At 40.7% G+C, this 16605-nt stretch overlaps 1 protein-coding gene across 34 annotated transcripts in view; it reads left to right on the top strand.

Moving 5' to 3' along the window:
* MPDZ (multiple PDZ domain crumbs cell polarity complex component) overlaps window positions 1-16605 on the top strand; it is a 184785-nt gene that overhangs the window by 13187 nt on the left and 154993 nt on the right. The window lies entirely within an intron of this gene.

Raw genomic sequence — 16605 nt, 5'->3', positions numbered from 1 at the left:
CTCATTTATTATCAGCAACCATTCAGAGAACAATAATTCAGATCTTTTTTTTTTAAGATTGATTTACTTATTTGAAAGGCAGAATGGTAATGAGAGTGGGAGAGACAGAAACAGAAAGATATTCCATGTGCTAGTTTACTCCCCAAATATCTGCAACAGCCAGGGTTAGGTCAGGCTGAAACCAGAAGCCAGGAACTCCATCTAGGTCTCCCATGTGATGGGACTCCAATATTGGGCCATTATCTGCCGTTTTCCAGGTGTGTTAGCAGGAAGCTAGATTGGAAGTGGAGTAGCTGGGACTCTGGTGTTGGATACAGGCATACCAAGTGACAGCTTACCCCCATGCTACATTGCCTGCCCCTCTCTACTCTTTTTTAATCTCCAAATCCCATTTCCCTTAGATCCACACAGTAATAGATTCATTGTCTCAACGAATTTTATATTTATTGAGCATTTACTCTGGGCCAGCCACTATTTCTGGTTGCTGGGATATAGATCTAAGGAAAAAACAAACAAAAAAACACAACAAAACAGCAAAATGTCTACATTCATGATATGTGAATTCCATTTCCTATTTTCTAGAAACATTTCAAGCTCAGTGTGTCCTCTAGAAAAACATGTCATCTTTCTCTTTCTGCTGTTATTTCAGCTAAATGATATCCCAATGTTTCCAGTGTCCCATGTTAGAAACCTTGAGAGAGCCAACTTTTTTTTTTTTTTTTTTTTTTTTTTGCCAGGCAGAGTTAGCGTGAGATAGAGACAGAGAGAGAGAGAAAGGTCTTCCTTCCATTGGTTCACTCCCCTAATGGCCGCTATGGCTGGTGCTGCACCCATCCGAAGCCAGGAGCCAGGTGTTTCTTCCTGGTCTCCCATGCGGGTGCAGGGACTCAAGCACTTGGGCCATCCTCCTCTGCCCTTCTGGGCTACAGCAGAGAGCTGGACTGGAAGAGGAGCAATGGGGACCAGAACCCGGGGTGCTGGCGCTGCAGGCGGAGGATTAGCCAAGTGAGCCACGGGAGAACCAACTTCTAATGCTGTTGCCCACCCATTTCCCCTGCTCCTACACTCATGCATTGGTTATTGAGTCCTGTTTATTCCCTCTAATGAATGTGTCTGCTTCTCCTCTAATTTTCTTACTGTTGCTTTCGTCTAGGTTCTCATTATTTATTCATTGAGCTGTTTTTGTTTTTTTTTTTTTTAACCAGTCTAATTTCTTGTGTTATTTGTTCGTTTCTCTCTTTGGTGAGTTATTTACCCTATTGCTAGAATTGTTTCTTCAGAAAATAAATCTTAAAATCCCCTCATTCTGGGCCGGCGCCGCGGCTCACTAGGCTAATCCTCCGCCTAGCGGCGCCGGCACACCGGGTTCTAGTCCCGGTCGGGGCGCCAGATTCTGTCCCGGTTGCCCCTCTTCCAGGCCAGCTCTCTGCTGTGGCCAGGGAGTGCAGTGGAGGATGGCCCAGGTGCTTGGGCCCTGCACCCCATGGGAGACCAGGAAAAGCACCTGGCTCCTGGCTCCTGTCATCGGATCAGCGCGGTGCGCCGGCCACAGCGCGCCGGCTGCGGTGGCCATTGGAGGGTGAACCAATGGCAAAGGAAGACCTTTCTCTCTGTCTCTCTCTCTCACTGTCCACTCTGCCTGTCAAAAAAAAAAAAAAAAAAAATCCCCTCATTCTCCAATCCCCTCCTGAGTCTCTACATACTCCTCTGTGCCTGCAGGGCAAATCTCAAGGAAACCATGGAAAAACTGCTTTTCTAGTTCCTGTCATTGCAGAGCTAAGTACTGCTGCCCCAGTGTCATTAAACTCTGTGGGTTCAACACGGTTTCGTTGCTTTAGTAGGTGTCCTTCACTTAGTAAGAAAAGTCTTTACTTTTCCTAGCTCCTTGCTGTACCCTCCTAATCACTACATTCTTCAAGACTATTCACATGTCATCTTTCTTCCAAATTCTTTATGGTACCTGCTGATACTATTGGATTTCTCTGTACTCAGGACTTAGCACATCACATTGCAGTGTGATTACTTAGTGTCTTCCACTAGCTTAAGAGCTCAGGGGTTAAGTACCTCTCCATCTTTGCTATATCTTCACTGACAGATGAATAAAGACTTAATTTGTGGAGGTGCTCCAAAGTAATATTGATAAAATTGTAGATATGAAATAAGATCTGAAAATATTTCTCTGAATATGAGTAGAAAGATCTTGTGTAAGGATGTTATGTCCCGCCTAAGAAAGTGGAACTTCTCAGTTTGTTCCTGCTGAAAAGATGTAGTATTTCTTGGGGTTATACGTACAGATATCTATATAGATCAATATCTGTAACTTTATTGTTTGCTACTGATTTTCTTACATTGTCAGTGATTCTGATGCTAACATGAAGGTACTTGAAAAGGTTTGTGGAGAATTAAAATTGAAAGGTAAGTATTTTGGGGGCCAGCGCTGGGGCATAGCAGGTAAAGCTACCGCCTGTGGTGCCGGCATCCCATATGGGTGCAGGTTCTAGACCCGGCTGCTCCACTTCTGATCCAGCTCTCTATTATGGCCTGGTAAAGCAGTGGAAGATGGCCCAAGTCTTTGGGCCCCTGCACCCGCGTGGGAGACCCAGAAGAAGCTACTGGCTCCTGGCTTCGAATAGGCGCAGCTCCAGCCGTTGAGGCCAATTGGAGAGTAGACCAGCGGATGGAAGACCTCTCTCTCTCTCTGCCTCACCTCTCTCTGTTTTACTGTGACCTTCAAGTAAAATAAATCTTTAAAAAAAAAAAGAAAAATAAGCATTTTGGTGCAAAAAATTCTGAAATCCATTCAAAATTTCTCAAAATACACATTTTATATGAATTTTTGAAGACTCATACTATTATTAATAATAATATTTAATGCTTTTTTAGTACCTTTCAAATCCTAAACATTTTCAGATACTTCATTTACAGAATTCTGACAACTGAGTTACAAGCAAGTGATGCTGCTTTAATTGCTATTACTGTGTTAGGCTGCTTGATGAGTGAAATAAAATAGAGTTGAAATTCTGCCTTTGATTCCGCTTGGTAGAGGAAATGATTCAGTTCTTCCTGTGTGTCTGTAACCTTCGTCAGCAACACTCTCTCTACCTCCTGTTGGCCTGGGGAATGTGAAGGAATTTTCAGAGGGCTTTCTAAGTGATCTCACAGCCACTCCATCTTTCTGTCTCTTCTCTTTCAGCTTCTACACCTCATTGTTTCTTCTTCTTTTCCTCCCCTGTTGGTTTATCTGTGTCTTGCCATCCATCAAACCTGTTCCTTCTCCATCTATCTTCTCTGGTGGATAACGCAGAACCTTTGTGGGGGGTCAGTCCTTGGGCTAAGGCGAATTCTAGAGTTTGCAATTACTGTCTATTTCTTCTTTGAAGTACTCTGGAGGATAACTTTGGGAACCTCAATGTACAAAATACACATGCAGTTTTCAGCAATGGGGAAGGAAATGCTATTAACATGTAAGGCATATTGTAATTGCAGCTCCAGCCCCACAGTGACCAATTTTGATTTATGCTTAGGAGTTACTAATTAAACAGGCCTGCTTGATTTTACAGCAGCTGGAAATGGCAAAAAAAAAAAATGTACTTGTGTGAGGGTATTGATAAAATATAAAATGATGATATCAGTAGCTTTTGTATGCTTATTACTTTGAGGCATTTTGCATGTGTTATTAATATCCATTTTATAAAGAGAAAAGAGTAGCTTGGAGAGGTTGAGTGTTACCCAGGATCTCAAACTTTGAAAATAATGTTGCTTTTTCAATAGAACTTTATAAAGTAGCCTGGAAAATCTGAAAGTACAGCTTCCTGTGGCTACTTAATCTGATGCTGAATAATTGTTTTCTTTCCTGCATTTTTATTATTAGAGCACATTGCTGTTTGGTGCAAAAAAGATTTAATTTGAGTGCCAATCAAATTTAGGTTGGGTTTGAAAGTTCTTACAAGCTCATGAATGTAGAGAAAAGCACTGTCCCTCTGAGCCTTAGTTTTCTTATCTGAACATGGGTGTCTGAAATGAACCTCCTGGTAGAATTAAAGGAAATGCATACATGTAAGGCACATATGTTCTGCTTAAGAGAGCAGGGATGAGGTTCCATTTTAAACAATAAAAATGATGTTAGTTTTGTTGCCTAAAAATTCACTTGTGTAAACTATTTTATTCTCTGGAAGACTTGTTATTGTGGTAGATGCAATTTTATCATTGGTTGCTAGTGAATAGCGTTTTTTAGAAGCCCCAAATAACAGATTGTTGCTGGTATTTTTGGATTACAACCAAGCCTGCCTTTTAGACATTCCAGTGATGAATATATATTTGGGAAGTTCTGCCTCTGGAAGGGAGAATTTGATGGTGGATTACTGCCTGAGGAATAAAGTTGCATTTTTTTAATCAGCAAAATTATACAGAAAGTTAAACAGTTTGTTCCATAGGGAATCTAGTTACAGTAGATACCCAAGCTGATTAAGATGTTTAAGTCATCTTCTTTCTTAATTTTATCTTTTCCCTCTTGAGCTCAAAATTCTCTTGTAGTTGAAAGAGGTTACTTATAGCTGAAAGCATCCAAACACATTTCTTATTGATTGTGCCTGGCATGTCCCAGGCACTTTGCAGAAAAATTTTCTGTGGAATTTTTCTTTCTGCAAACTTGTCTCTCATTGCTCTTAGAGTTCATAACATCACCCATGCTACAAGTCCAAGTCAGCTGCTTCCTTTTTGTAACTCCTGTATCCAGTCTCCCAGCTGAGTCCTGTCCCTTCTACCTCAAGACTTCCCATCCCTCCTTCTCACTTAGGCAGTTTCTGTAGACTTTCAGCTTCACTTAATCTCTTCTTAGTCCAGACTACTTTATATACAATACTAGATTCATCTTATGGAAACAAAAATTCTGACCATGTATCCCACGTGTGTTCTATCTCCCTACTAGACTGTAAGTTCCTTATGGGCAGGATCTATGTCTGAGTCATCTTTGTATCTCCCATAGCATTTTTTTTTTTTTTGACAGAGAGGACAGTGAGAGAGAGAGACAGAGAGAAAGGTCTTCCTTTGCCGTTGGTTCACTCTCCAATGGCCGCCGCGGCCGGCGCGCTGCAGCCGGCGCACCGCGCTGATCTGAAGGCAGGAGCCAGGTGCTTCTCCTGGTCTCCCATGGGGTGCAGGGCCCAAGCACCTGGGCCATCCTCCACTGCCTTCCTGGGCCACAGCAGAGGGCTGGCCTGGAAGAGGGGCAACCGGGACAGAATCCGGCGCCCCGACCGGGACTAGAACCCGGTGTGCCGGCGCCGCTAGGCAGAGGATTAGCCTGTTGAGCCGTGGTGCCGGCCCTCCCATAGCATCTTACCAATAAATATTTCTTGAATGAAAAAATAGGAAAGCATCCAAACAATTGTTGATGTTTTATTGTATATAATTTTCAGTTGCTCTTGTAATAATGACAATAGAAATGGAATTGCTTAAAGAAAGGGATGAGTTAGGTGGTGTTGAAAAAGGCTGTAATATCTTTGATCCTGTACTTCTAAATCTGTAATATCTGATATCAGCAAGATATGTGTTTGGAAGCAGCTCACAATTTTCTTACATCTTTATGTAATAAAACATTGATAATTCTAACCAAAAAATTCATTTTTTTCTGCCAAATATAAAGGTTCTGAATGCTCCCCGAAAAGTATTACAAAGAATGGGCTCCGAGAATGTGAGAACAATTCATAGTGCTTCTCTGTACAGATCTGGAGCTACACCAAGAAGAGTTATAAACCAGTGGTCAGCACAAGTACAGTACAGGGAGGGAAAACAGCTATAGATAATGTTACCCATTTTCTGTTTTCATTCCAGAGTATTTCTCATTAGAAATTTGAGCCTGGCTTTTCCTGGATAAGGTTTATAAACTCTGCTCTTCAGTCTTACCCAAATTCAGCAAAGGGAAATTTTGAAAGGCACAAATTGAATTTAGAAGGCCCTGATAGATGGGGATGGATAAAAAATATCTAATTATGTGTAGTTCTCATAGCTCAGTGATAACTATGTAGGCAATATAACAGACAACACTGTTCCTAATTTGTATAGAAATCATTCCAGAATGGGAGAGGCAGTTCGGAACACTAATGGGGACATGGTGGAAGTCGAGTAATTTCAAGACTTAGCGGGAGAGTCCTAGAAAGTGACTTGGGGAGAAGAGTGTAAACTGTAGGAAGTTGAATGGGAGGTAAGTTGCAGCAGCCTGGTTGTAATATTCTGGTCTGCCCGTCCACCTCCCAGTTCCCCAGTTGAGTGTGCCCTGAGGAGTGGCTCATTCACAACTGACAATGCCACCAATTGTTGCATTCATGCGTTGTCGTGGAGAGCTTAGTGAAAATCTTGTCCCTGAGTGGGCGGCTGAGCGTGACAGACATCTTCTGTCACCTCCTTCTTCAAGCGCTAAGTCCCAGCACAGACCAGCCGCCTGCCACGTTGCTGGGTCCCATGGGGACGTTTTGAGTATCCAAGCTGTTTTTAAGCACTGAGGCACAATCTGCCCCATCTCACTGGAGAATCGCCTCATTCCAGGCAGGCAAAAGGGCAGGCGGCAGCAGCCCAAAGTAATTTCTCTAGGGGATTAGTTGCCCGTGTCAGGATTGCACCTGAGAATTCTGTGGCTCCAAGTTAATCCTTCTGAGGTTTTAGGTTTCCCTAAGAAAATAATGTGGCTGGAGTGAGGGTGTTGTGGGCAGCGGGCTGTTTTTGGAGTCTGTAGTTGACATGTTGTTCACCTGGAGGAGAAGCCTTTGGAGAAATCCCCCTGCTGGTTTCTGTACAAGAAATATGTCTGGCATGTTGCATCCTGGACCTTAATACTGGAAATGAAGCAGCAAACAGAACACTGCCCCACAGCTTGAATTCCTTTGAGTTTAGCATGGAGATGAGAGCACAAAAGAGGCCAAATCTTCATTCTCAGAATCACCTACATTTTTTCTGAGTCACTATGTTTCGTGAAATTAACAATTTGTGGACAAGGTCCTTTTCCTTTAGGGATGTAAGAGGAAAACTCTGAAAAGCTCATGGAAAAATAAGAGTTCAAAGTTGTTTATTTTGCTGCACAAGAGTTTTAAAATCTATGCATAGTTTTTTCACTATATACCTTTTTCTTAAACTTTTTAAAGGACTTTTATACCAGGAGATATTATTATGGATAAAAATTATGCTAAAAGGGGGCCTAGAAAGAATGTATTGGAATTCGTGTGGTTCTGTTTTGTAGAACAGATTAGATTATGGTGAGCCTAGAGAGGGAAGGAAATAAGTATAATATCCTGGTATATAGAGAGTTTAAACAGAATTGATTGATCCAATATATTTTAAAAGAAGGGAAGTCTAGCCCTGCAGATGTAGAGAAATCGCAGCAGCCTGAGATGTACTTCTGATTGGTTATGGAAGGAAGCCTCAGTGACTTTCACTGTGTGAACTGTGAGCTTTTGAGGCTCCTTTCAACAACAAAACTGAATTCACTGCTGAATACAAGCAATAAATAACAAAAATTAACAGCATCACAAAATATAGTGTAAATTTATTATTCTGGAAATGGAAATGAATCTGGTCAAATGTCTTTATAACACTAATGTCTGTGTTTTTAGGGAACCTACAATTAGGGAAAAAACATAAATATGTTTGAAAGGATTGAGGCCAGCCACCTTAAAAACAAAAGTCACTTTCAAAACTAACATTGAAGTAACTTTTAAAACCAAAGTAAGCTTAATGAACATGTCTGTTGTATAAGAACAGCTATAAGTAATAAAATATTTTAATTTCCATATTCTGTGTGTTTTCCCATTTAGGAAGGTCCCCCTCTCCTGCATTATGAAATTCCTAGGAAAAGGAATTTTTCTGTTTTCCTTGAAACTTATTTAGAATGTGAGTTCTAGGTCAATTCATGTGTGTTTACATCAGTGTGGATTTATATGCTACTTCTCTGTTTTGTAGTATTAGGTATACCATGTGGCTAACTGTTCTTCATCTTGGATTGTCAGTTGAATACATAAGAAAGATAAATACACTTCTTTTGATTGAAGCAGATTTTATATGTATGGGGTTCACTTCTCATTCCCTAAGGTGGAATTTTTGGTTCACCTCTTGTGCCTGTTCAAAAGTAGAACAGGAGCAATCATTTATCATTTCCTGCCCTGTGGCTCTCAGACTTGGAGCTGGCCTATCCAAGGCCACAGGCATTTGCTCCCAAGACTCTTATCTAAAACAACTTGGTAAGACTCTGAGTCACGTCTCTGCCAGAACATCAGAATGCAGACTTATTTTCAGTGGTAAAACTGAAAATGATTCCTTACAAGACATTATGTTTTCATAATATTTTCTTTAGTTTTATTTGAATTAAGAAATCTAACGTTAGCAGCGGCTTCCCGTGGCTTGTTGTAACTGTGTTCTCTGTAGGATTCTTAATCGTCTCAGTGGTCCTCTAACATTGTCTGTGTTTGGAAGCTCCCTCAACTTTTTATTGGAAGTGGAGTGTCCAGATGAAGCAGTCAGAGGAGGAAGTGTATTTCCTAATGAATGTGGATACTTGAGGGGATTGGTTCCTTTGGGATGGGATATTATGGTGTGATACCAAAGCAGGCTGTAATAGGCAGGTTAGATGGAACAGAGCCTCATACAAAACACCACTGGCAAAATAGAGGTTCGCAGTAAGAATGGATGTCATTGATTGTGCACCTGTAGGGACTAATTACAGTGTTTCCATCTCTTGGTTGTGTAGAATCTCCCAGGGATTCCTGGCTCTCTTTGAATGTTAGCTGTGTTTTTATGTCTCTGTTGGCTGACTTGTTTTGCTCTCTCATAACTCATACTAGCACGTCTCTTTTCTTTTTTTAAAAGATTTATTTATTTATTTGAAAGGGAGAGTTACAGAGATCTCCCATGTAAGTGCAGGGGCCCAAGGACTTGGGCCATTTTCTACTGCTTTCCCAAGCCATAGCAGAGCGCTGCATCAGAAGTGGAGTGGCTGGGTCTGGAACCAGAACCCATATAGGATTCTAGCACCACAGGCAGCGGCTTTACCTGCTATGCCACAGCACTGGCTCTGCATGTCTCTTTTCTTAGCTTGTTTACCACTTACTGAATCTCATTCCATCTTCTCATCTCTAATCCCACCACAAATGGGCTTATTCTTCCAATATTTCTTGAGTTCCCAAGAGAGAAAATCTAGCCTAATTCTGCCATTCAGGTCAGCATGTAGATTGGCTTCCCTTGGGTAAGGAGCCCAATCCTAATTCTTTTTGTTATGATTGAAGGAGTGGAGCATAGCATAGCTTGTTTCTTGGAGCAGGGGCAGTGCGGTGATTGAAATCTGTATTGATCAGCTCACGCTGTTATAACAAGTATCAGACTGGGCAGTGCAAGCCAGAGAAATCTGTTCTCTCACAGTTCCTGAGACTGGGAAATACAAGATCAAAGTGTGGCAGGATTTGTCTTCCGGTGAGGGCTCTCTTCTTGGCTTGTAGTTGGCCACCTTCACATGGCCTTTCTTGATGCTTGTTGATTGGGGATGGTGATAATATAGTCCTCTTCTTTATATAAGGCCACTGATTCTGTCACGTTAGGACCCCACAGTTGTCAACCTCATTTAACCTCAGTTGCTTCCTAAAAGTACTGATCCAAAATCAGTCACACTGAGAGTGAGGGATTCAACATAAGAATTTATGGGGGAACACCGTTCAGTCCAGCGTGGCATTGTAAGTTACTATAACTCAGCTACTCAAACCCTTGATCAGTACCGGTACTTATTTATTTATTTATATAAAAAGTACAAAAATTTCATTTATTTCATAAATACAATTTTAAGCACATAAGGCCAACTTTCCACCCTCCCCCTGTGCCTCCCTCCTCCTTCCTTTCTTTTTTATCTTTTTAATTTTTATGGTAACTACTTTAAATTTACTTTATAAACACAAGTTTATGACCTTAAAATTATTTATTTGAAAAGCAGAGAGAGAGGGAAGAGGGAGAGAGAGAGAAGGAGAGAAAGAAGGAGAGAGAGAGAGAATAACAAGCTATCTGCCGTCTACCGTCTACTGGTTCACAACCCAAATGCCTACAACATCTAGGCCAGAGCCAGGAGCCAGGAGCTCAGTTTAGGTCCCTGTAATGGGTAGTAGGGACGCAGGTACTTGAGCCTTCACTTGCTACCATCCAGGGTGCATGTTCCAGAAAGTTGGAATTGGGAGCAGAGCCAGGACTTAATCCCAGGAATGCTGATATGGGGTATGAGTACCCTGAGCAGTAGCTTAACCACTGTGCTTAATGCCTGCCTGCTTTTAAACCCTTCTTCCTCTTCTTCCTTTTTTCTTCTTTCTTCTTCTTTTGAAAAAAGATTTATCTATTTATTTGAAAGTCAGAATTATAGAGAGGGAGGAGACTGAGAGAGAGAGAGATCTTCCATCTAGTGGTTCGTTTCCCAAATGGCCAAAGTGGCCAGGGCTGGGCCAGGCAGAAGCCAGGAGCCAGGAGCTTCATCCAGGTGTCCCACGTGGGGGCAGGGGCCCAAGCACTTGAACCATCTCTGCTGCTTTTCCAGGCACATTAGCAGGGAGCTGGTTTGGAAGTGGAGCAGCTGGGACTCCAGCCTATGCCCATGTGGGATGCCGGCACTGCAGATAATGGCTTAAACCACTGTGCCTGGCCGGTGCTGCGGCTCAATAGGCTAATCCTCCACCTGCGGCGCTGGCACTCCAGGTTCTAGTCCCAGTCAGGGCGCCGGATTCTGTCCCGGTTGCCCCTCTTCCAGGCCAGCTCTCTGCTGTGGCCCGGGAGAGCAGTGGAGGATGGCCCAAGTTCTTGGGCCCTGCACCCACGTGGGAGACCAGGAGAAGCACCTGGCTCCTGGCTTCGGATCAGTGCGGTGCGCCGGCCACAGTGCGCCAGCCACGGCGGCCATTGGAGGGTGAACCAATGGCAAAGGAAGACCTTTCTCTCTCTCTCACTGTCCACTCTGCCTGTCAAAAAAAAAAAAAAAAAAAAAAAGGCAAAACAAAACACTGTGCCTAAGCACTGGCCCTGTAAAGCTGTCGCTGTCTTCTTTACCTCCACATTACCGGGTCTTGAATCTGGCTCTCAATTTATTTTCCCTCTTATTTCTATTTTTGAAAATAATTCTAACCCGATCTCTTTATTTTCAGTTTCTCTTGTTTGTTTTTTTCATATTTCCTTACTGTTATTAGAGAGATCTTCCTAAAACACAGTTGGACTATGTTATTTAATTTAGCTTCAAATTAAATCTAACCTCCTTAACAGTGATGTGCAGGCACATCAGCAGTTTGATTTTTACCATCTCTAGCCGCACCTACATTTCCTTTTTTCTTACAATCTGGCTTGAGAAACTGCTTGCCGTTCTCATAAGGTCCTGTTCTCTGGCTTTTAGGTGGAGAGCTCTTTGTTCACAGCCTCTGCATTGACTAACTCCTACCCATTCTTTAGGACTCTGCAGCTGGTCTGGCTCCCCCTAGGTTTCCATGGCTCCTCAGTTTGGGTTTGGTGTCTTATTTTTACATTTTTGTGTTTTAATTGTCTGCTTCTTTTTCTTCCATACATTTGCATGTAAATTCCCAGACTGTTTCTCATTTCTTTAATTCTGCCACCCAGAAACATGCCAGTCATGTAGGCACCTTGTGTGTTTTTGTTGGCTCAGTAAATAACAGACTTTGAGTTCTTTTGTAGCCCTATGGCCTTCTTAGCATTATCATATTGGACAAATAATTGATTTTATGGTTTTAGAAAGGAAGGATGAGAATAGCAATTAGTAGTTGAAGTACATTGTGATGTGGAGGTTCCTAGATACTAGATTTTGGAGAGCATAACAGAATTAACAAATTCAATTTTTATTGAAGGATTTTAAAAAATTTGTAAATGTCAGCTTGAAAATAAGATTTGTGTCCATGATATATTTTTTTGATTAAAGCCTACAAAATTGAGGGGAGGAGTTAAAAACAGGTGCTGAGAAAAGGCAGAGGGAGCGGTTTGCTGGTTTGATGGCTGCATGATGTTGGTGGATATCATAACCTTTATACTTTTTTGGAACAAAAGTTCAATAATGTTGCCCAAAAGTAGCAATTACATAGTAAGTGCAAATATTGCTGTTTTGGCCAGTTGAATTCATGACAAGCTACCTGCCAATGACTGCAATCTTGCCTTTTTGTGCTAACTTCAGGTGGTGCTGAGGCAGCCAGGAATGGGACACATGCTAAATTTAAATGCAATAACAGATGCTGAGCAACTTTGACAAGCAACAAAGCATTGCAACAAGCTCTTTTAATGTTGTTTCTTTTTCAGACAAAATTGTTTAGGATCACTAGAAAATTGTATGCATTTGGGGCAGTTTCGCTTCAAAAGAGTTATTTTTAGCCTATGACACATTTTCGTTTGTTAGTTGCCATGTACTGTGCATTGGGCAGAAAGATTGGTGTGATATTTCAAACACTGCTTCTGTCCTCCGTCAAAGCTGTGCCTATACACTACCAGCATAACTTCTGGAAAAGAAAATCGATTAGTCAGTTACTTAGTTTCTGCTTGGAACTATTGTTATCAACCACTTGTTGGGGATTCTATGGTCATATGTGAAAATCTTTATTCATTTATTAAGGATTTGCCAACTCTTACTTAAATTTATGGTTTAAGGCTGAAGGCTTTGTTAAAAATGATTTTTTTTTAAATTTAGGGTTTTTTTTTTTAAGGTAATACATACATAGTGGGGTTGCCAGATAAAATAACAGATGCCTAGTTAAATTTGAATTTCAGATAAGGAACAAATTAGTTTTTAGTATAAGTATGTCCTGAGTATTTCATGGAAAATACACTAAAATTATTCATTTATCTGAAATTCAAATTTGACTGGGTATACTAGCCTATTTTCTGTTGTTACCTAAGCCTAGATGACTTCATAAAAACAGATTTATGTGGCTGACATTTCTAGAGGTTCAAAGGCAGGATGCTGTCATGGGGTTGGATGAGTGAAGACCTCATGGCCTACTATAGCATTGTGGTTGCTGTACATGCAAGAGAGAAAGATTTTGTGGAGAGAGAGAGAGCACAAGAGAGCAAGAAAGAGAGATATATCTTCCAACTACTGGTTCACTCTCTGAATGCCCACAACAGCCAGGACTGGGCCAGGCCAAAGCCAGGAGCCTAGAACTCCAACCAGGTTTCCCACATGGGTGGCAGGGGCCCAAATACTTGAGCCATCATGTACTGTTTCCCAGGTGAATTGGCAGGAAACTGGATCAGGACCAGTGTAGCCCAGGACTGGAACCAGGCACCCATAAAGGGTGAGTGTGTCCTGAGCGGCAGCTCACACTGCTGTGCCACAACATCTGGCCACCCTCCTTTTCTTTTATACAAATAGTAGTAGAAAATGCATTTTCTTGCGTCTTCATTTCCTTGGACTTTTTAAATTTGACAATATATTTCTCCCATATGATTTTTGCAAAACAATATGGAAAATATGAGGTGTTGTGATAAAGTATGGGCTTTGAAAGCAAACAGATTTGGGTTACAGTCAAAATTCTATTTACTCAGTATTTGGACCTTGAATAAAATCTTTGAATAAAATCTACTTTGTTCTGGGTTCTCTTATCTGGAAAATGGAGAGAATAAAATGCCAGGCACTGGTGGATACTATGGGGATCAAGATGGTTAGGGCACCCACTCTCATGGTGAATATATACCTAGTTGATACTGAATTAATTGGGCCATTTTTGATATATCTTGTGGTTGTGAGTGCCTTGACTATTGAAATAGACTTAAGGTTCAGTTATGATCAATTAGTGATTTGGCAACAAGCAGAATGAACAGTATCTAGAAGAGAACTAGGACTTTCTATATTATTTGAACATGTATTTTTGAAATGTCATTTATTTGAGAAGCAGGGAGAGAGAGTGAAAGAGAGAGCAAGTTAAGCAGCCATCTCTGGTTCACACCCCAAATGCCTACAGTGGCTGGGTCTGGGCAATCCAGGTCTCCTACGTGGATGAAAGGATTCCAGTCACTTGAGTATTAGTAGGAAGCTGGAGTCAGAACCAGAGCTGGGCATAGAACCCAAATACTCTGACCTATATACTTATATACTTATATATACTTACTACTATATACTTACTTACTATATACTTATATACTTATTTTGCCATATACTATTTTGCCATCACTGAAATCCAGAGGAGTAGAGTTCTCATCTGTCAGTGACTTGCAGCTGAATTGACTTTCTTGACTTTCTTTTATTTTTAAGCTGTTATGAAAAGAGTTTCTCAGGGGTAAAAAAAAATTAATTCTATTCCTACATAATAGAGTTGTAGGTAATACTTAACCAGAAGGTTTAAATACCTGCCCTACAGCCATGCTTTAAAATGTACCATTTTTATTAATATAAGGAGTACATTTTTAAGAATATTTCTTGAAATCTTGGAATTTTAATGTGATTTGTTTAAACATATGAACAATGATGATTATTATCTTTCTTTGACAAACATACTAGTAGTTTCTAAATATATAATTTTGGACATAGATATGTTGACTGTCCCCACCAGTCAGCACACTTCTTTCACTTTGAATATCTATTTCTTCGTTAGGTTTCAGTTTGTGTAGGGCAAGATCTAGGTGATAATTTTGAACTTGGGAAAGTGAAGGAGGGAGGTAAAATGAATCTTCCTCCTATTGTAGAGGCTAAACTGTGGACTCTGAATGCCTGTGTTCAAGTCCTGTCTCCATCACTTATTCAAGGTATGACCTTAGGCAAGTTACATAACCTTTCTGCGTCTCAGGTGTTTTTAAATTGGAACCTGAGTGGATTGTGTGAAACTTCAAGGGTTTAATTGGAAACTATTCTTCCAGTAGGGCCCACCCAGCATGTGGAAGGTGCCGGACTTCTACTCTTACTTGTCTCTGAATTAGTGTCAATCTCCTTGTTATCCTATCCACAGCTATCTCTTCTCCTTACTGATCCTGGTGTGTCATTGTCACTGTGTGAATTGGCCAGAAAAAAAAAAAAAAAAGAACTCATGGAACTTGGCATTCTTTTGATGTGTTGTTGAGTCTTATTTTTAAGTTCTACTTATTGGCTATGACCTACTGTTATCACTCAGGTATCTTTATACTTCCATTTAGTGTTGAGATGGGTAAAAAGGGAAGGAGGATGGTGGGATGGTGACAGGGTGAAAAGGAGAATTCATGTCTGTGATCTGAAGGGTGTGAATTCGCTTTCTTTCTCCATCTCAAAAATTCTGTGATCACACATGAGTTTGCTTATATTTAGAACTGGAGTTTTGGGATAGGGGTATAAGTCATAGAAAGGAATAAAATTTAAGAAAAACATTTCTTGTCCCTCTGTTATGGTTGCTTAATGATGAAGTCCTCTGGAAACCTTAAAACAAGCTATGTGTTTATTTCAGGGACGTCAAAGCACAGCAGAGATAATGTGAGACTATTTTGCCGTCACTGAAATCCAGAGAAGTAGAGTTCTCCTCTGGGAACCACTGTCAGTGACTTGCAGCTGAATGACTTTCTTTACTTTCTTTTATTTTTAAGCTGTTATGAAAAGAGTTTCTCAGGGGTAAAAAAAAAAAATTAATTCTATTCCTACATAATAGAGTTGTAGGTAAACTTTTGGATAATAGTTTTTCTCAATTGAGAACTGCCTGCTCTGTACTTTTCTCTGCGAACTCCTGATAAGTCAAGAAGCCTCGGAATCCACAGGCTGTCTCCCCCATGCCATGAAAAATGCCCATCTTTCTGAGTTAATTTTTCATGGGAGAAAGTAGATAGAGCTGAAGTTTATTGTACATACCAAGTACTCATGTATATATTCTTTCAAGACTTTATAAATATCATTCATCTGTAATGCAGAGATTCTAAAAAGATAACTGATTAACAAAAGCATATATTTAATAAATAATTAAATGTATATTCAGGTCATCAGACTCTATTATACATACTTTTCATTGCTTTCAGACTTCTTCCTGGGCTTTTTAATCAAATATACCTTGGACTTTCTCATGCCGGGATACCTTTACTGGTGTTTTCAAAAATTAATTTATTTGAGAGAGAGACAGAAAGAGATCTTCCATCACAGGTTCACTCCTCAAATGCCCATAACAACTGAGGCTGGGTCAGGCCAAAAGCCAGGAGACAGGAACACAGTCCGTGTCTCTCACACAGGTGGCAGAGTCCCAAATACTTGAACCATAACCTGTTGGCTCTCTGGGTGTGTATCAGCAGAAAGCTGGAATCACGCGTAGAGCTGGGAATTGAACCCAGACACTCAGCAGGTATCCCAACTTGGGTCTTAATAGCTTTCACATAGACATTGGCTGTGCAGATCTGTTTCCCTTATTTCCAAGAGTCTAATTAAGTGTTGTCAGAGGAAGATTAGATCTGTGCGGGGCGAAGGAATATACAAGGTGGACTCTTTTTGTTAGAGTGAATCTTTTTTCCACAAGGAATGTAATACTGTGCTGTTTCATGAAGGAGTATTATAGTCTCCTTGTAATACAAAGAAAAAACCCACCAGTTTATTTATTTGTTTTTAAAGATTAATTTATTTGTTGAAATAGTGGTAGAGAGAGAAACAAAGAGATTTTCCATCTA

The sequence above is a fragment of the Oryctolagus cuniculus genome, chromosome 1, assembly GCF_964237555.1.
Source record: "Oryctolagus cuniculus chromosome 1, mOryCun1.1, whole genome shotgun sequence".
NCBI lineage: Eukaryota > Metazoa > Chordata > Mammalia > Lagomorpha > Leporidae > Oryctolagus > Oryctolagus cuniculus.
The sequence above is the reverse complement of the archived record's forward strand: the minus strand, read 5'-3'. Positions and strand labels throughout refer to the sequence as shown.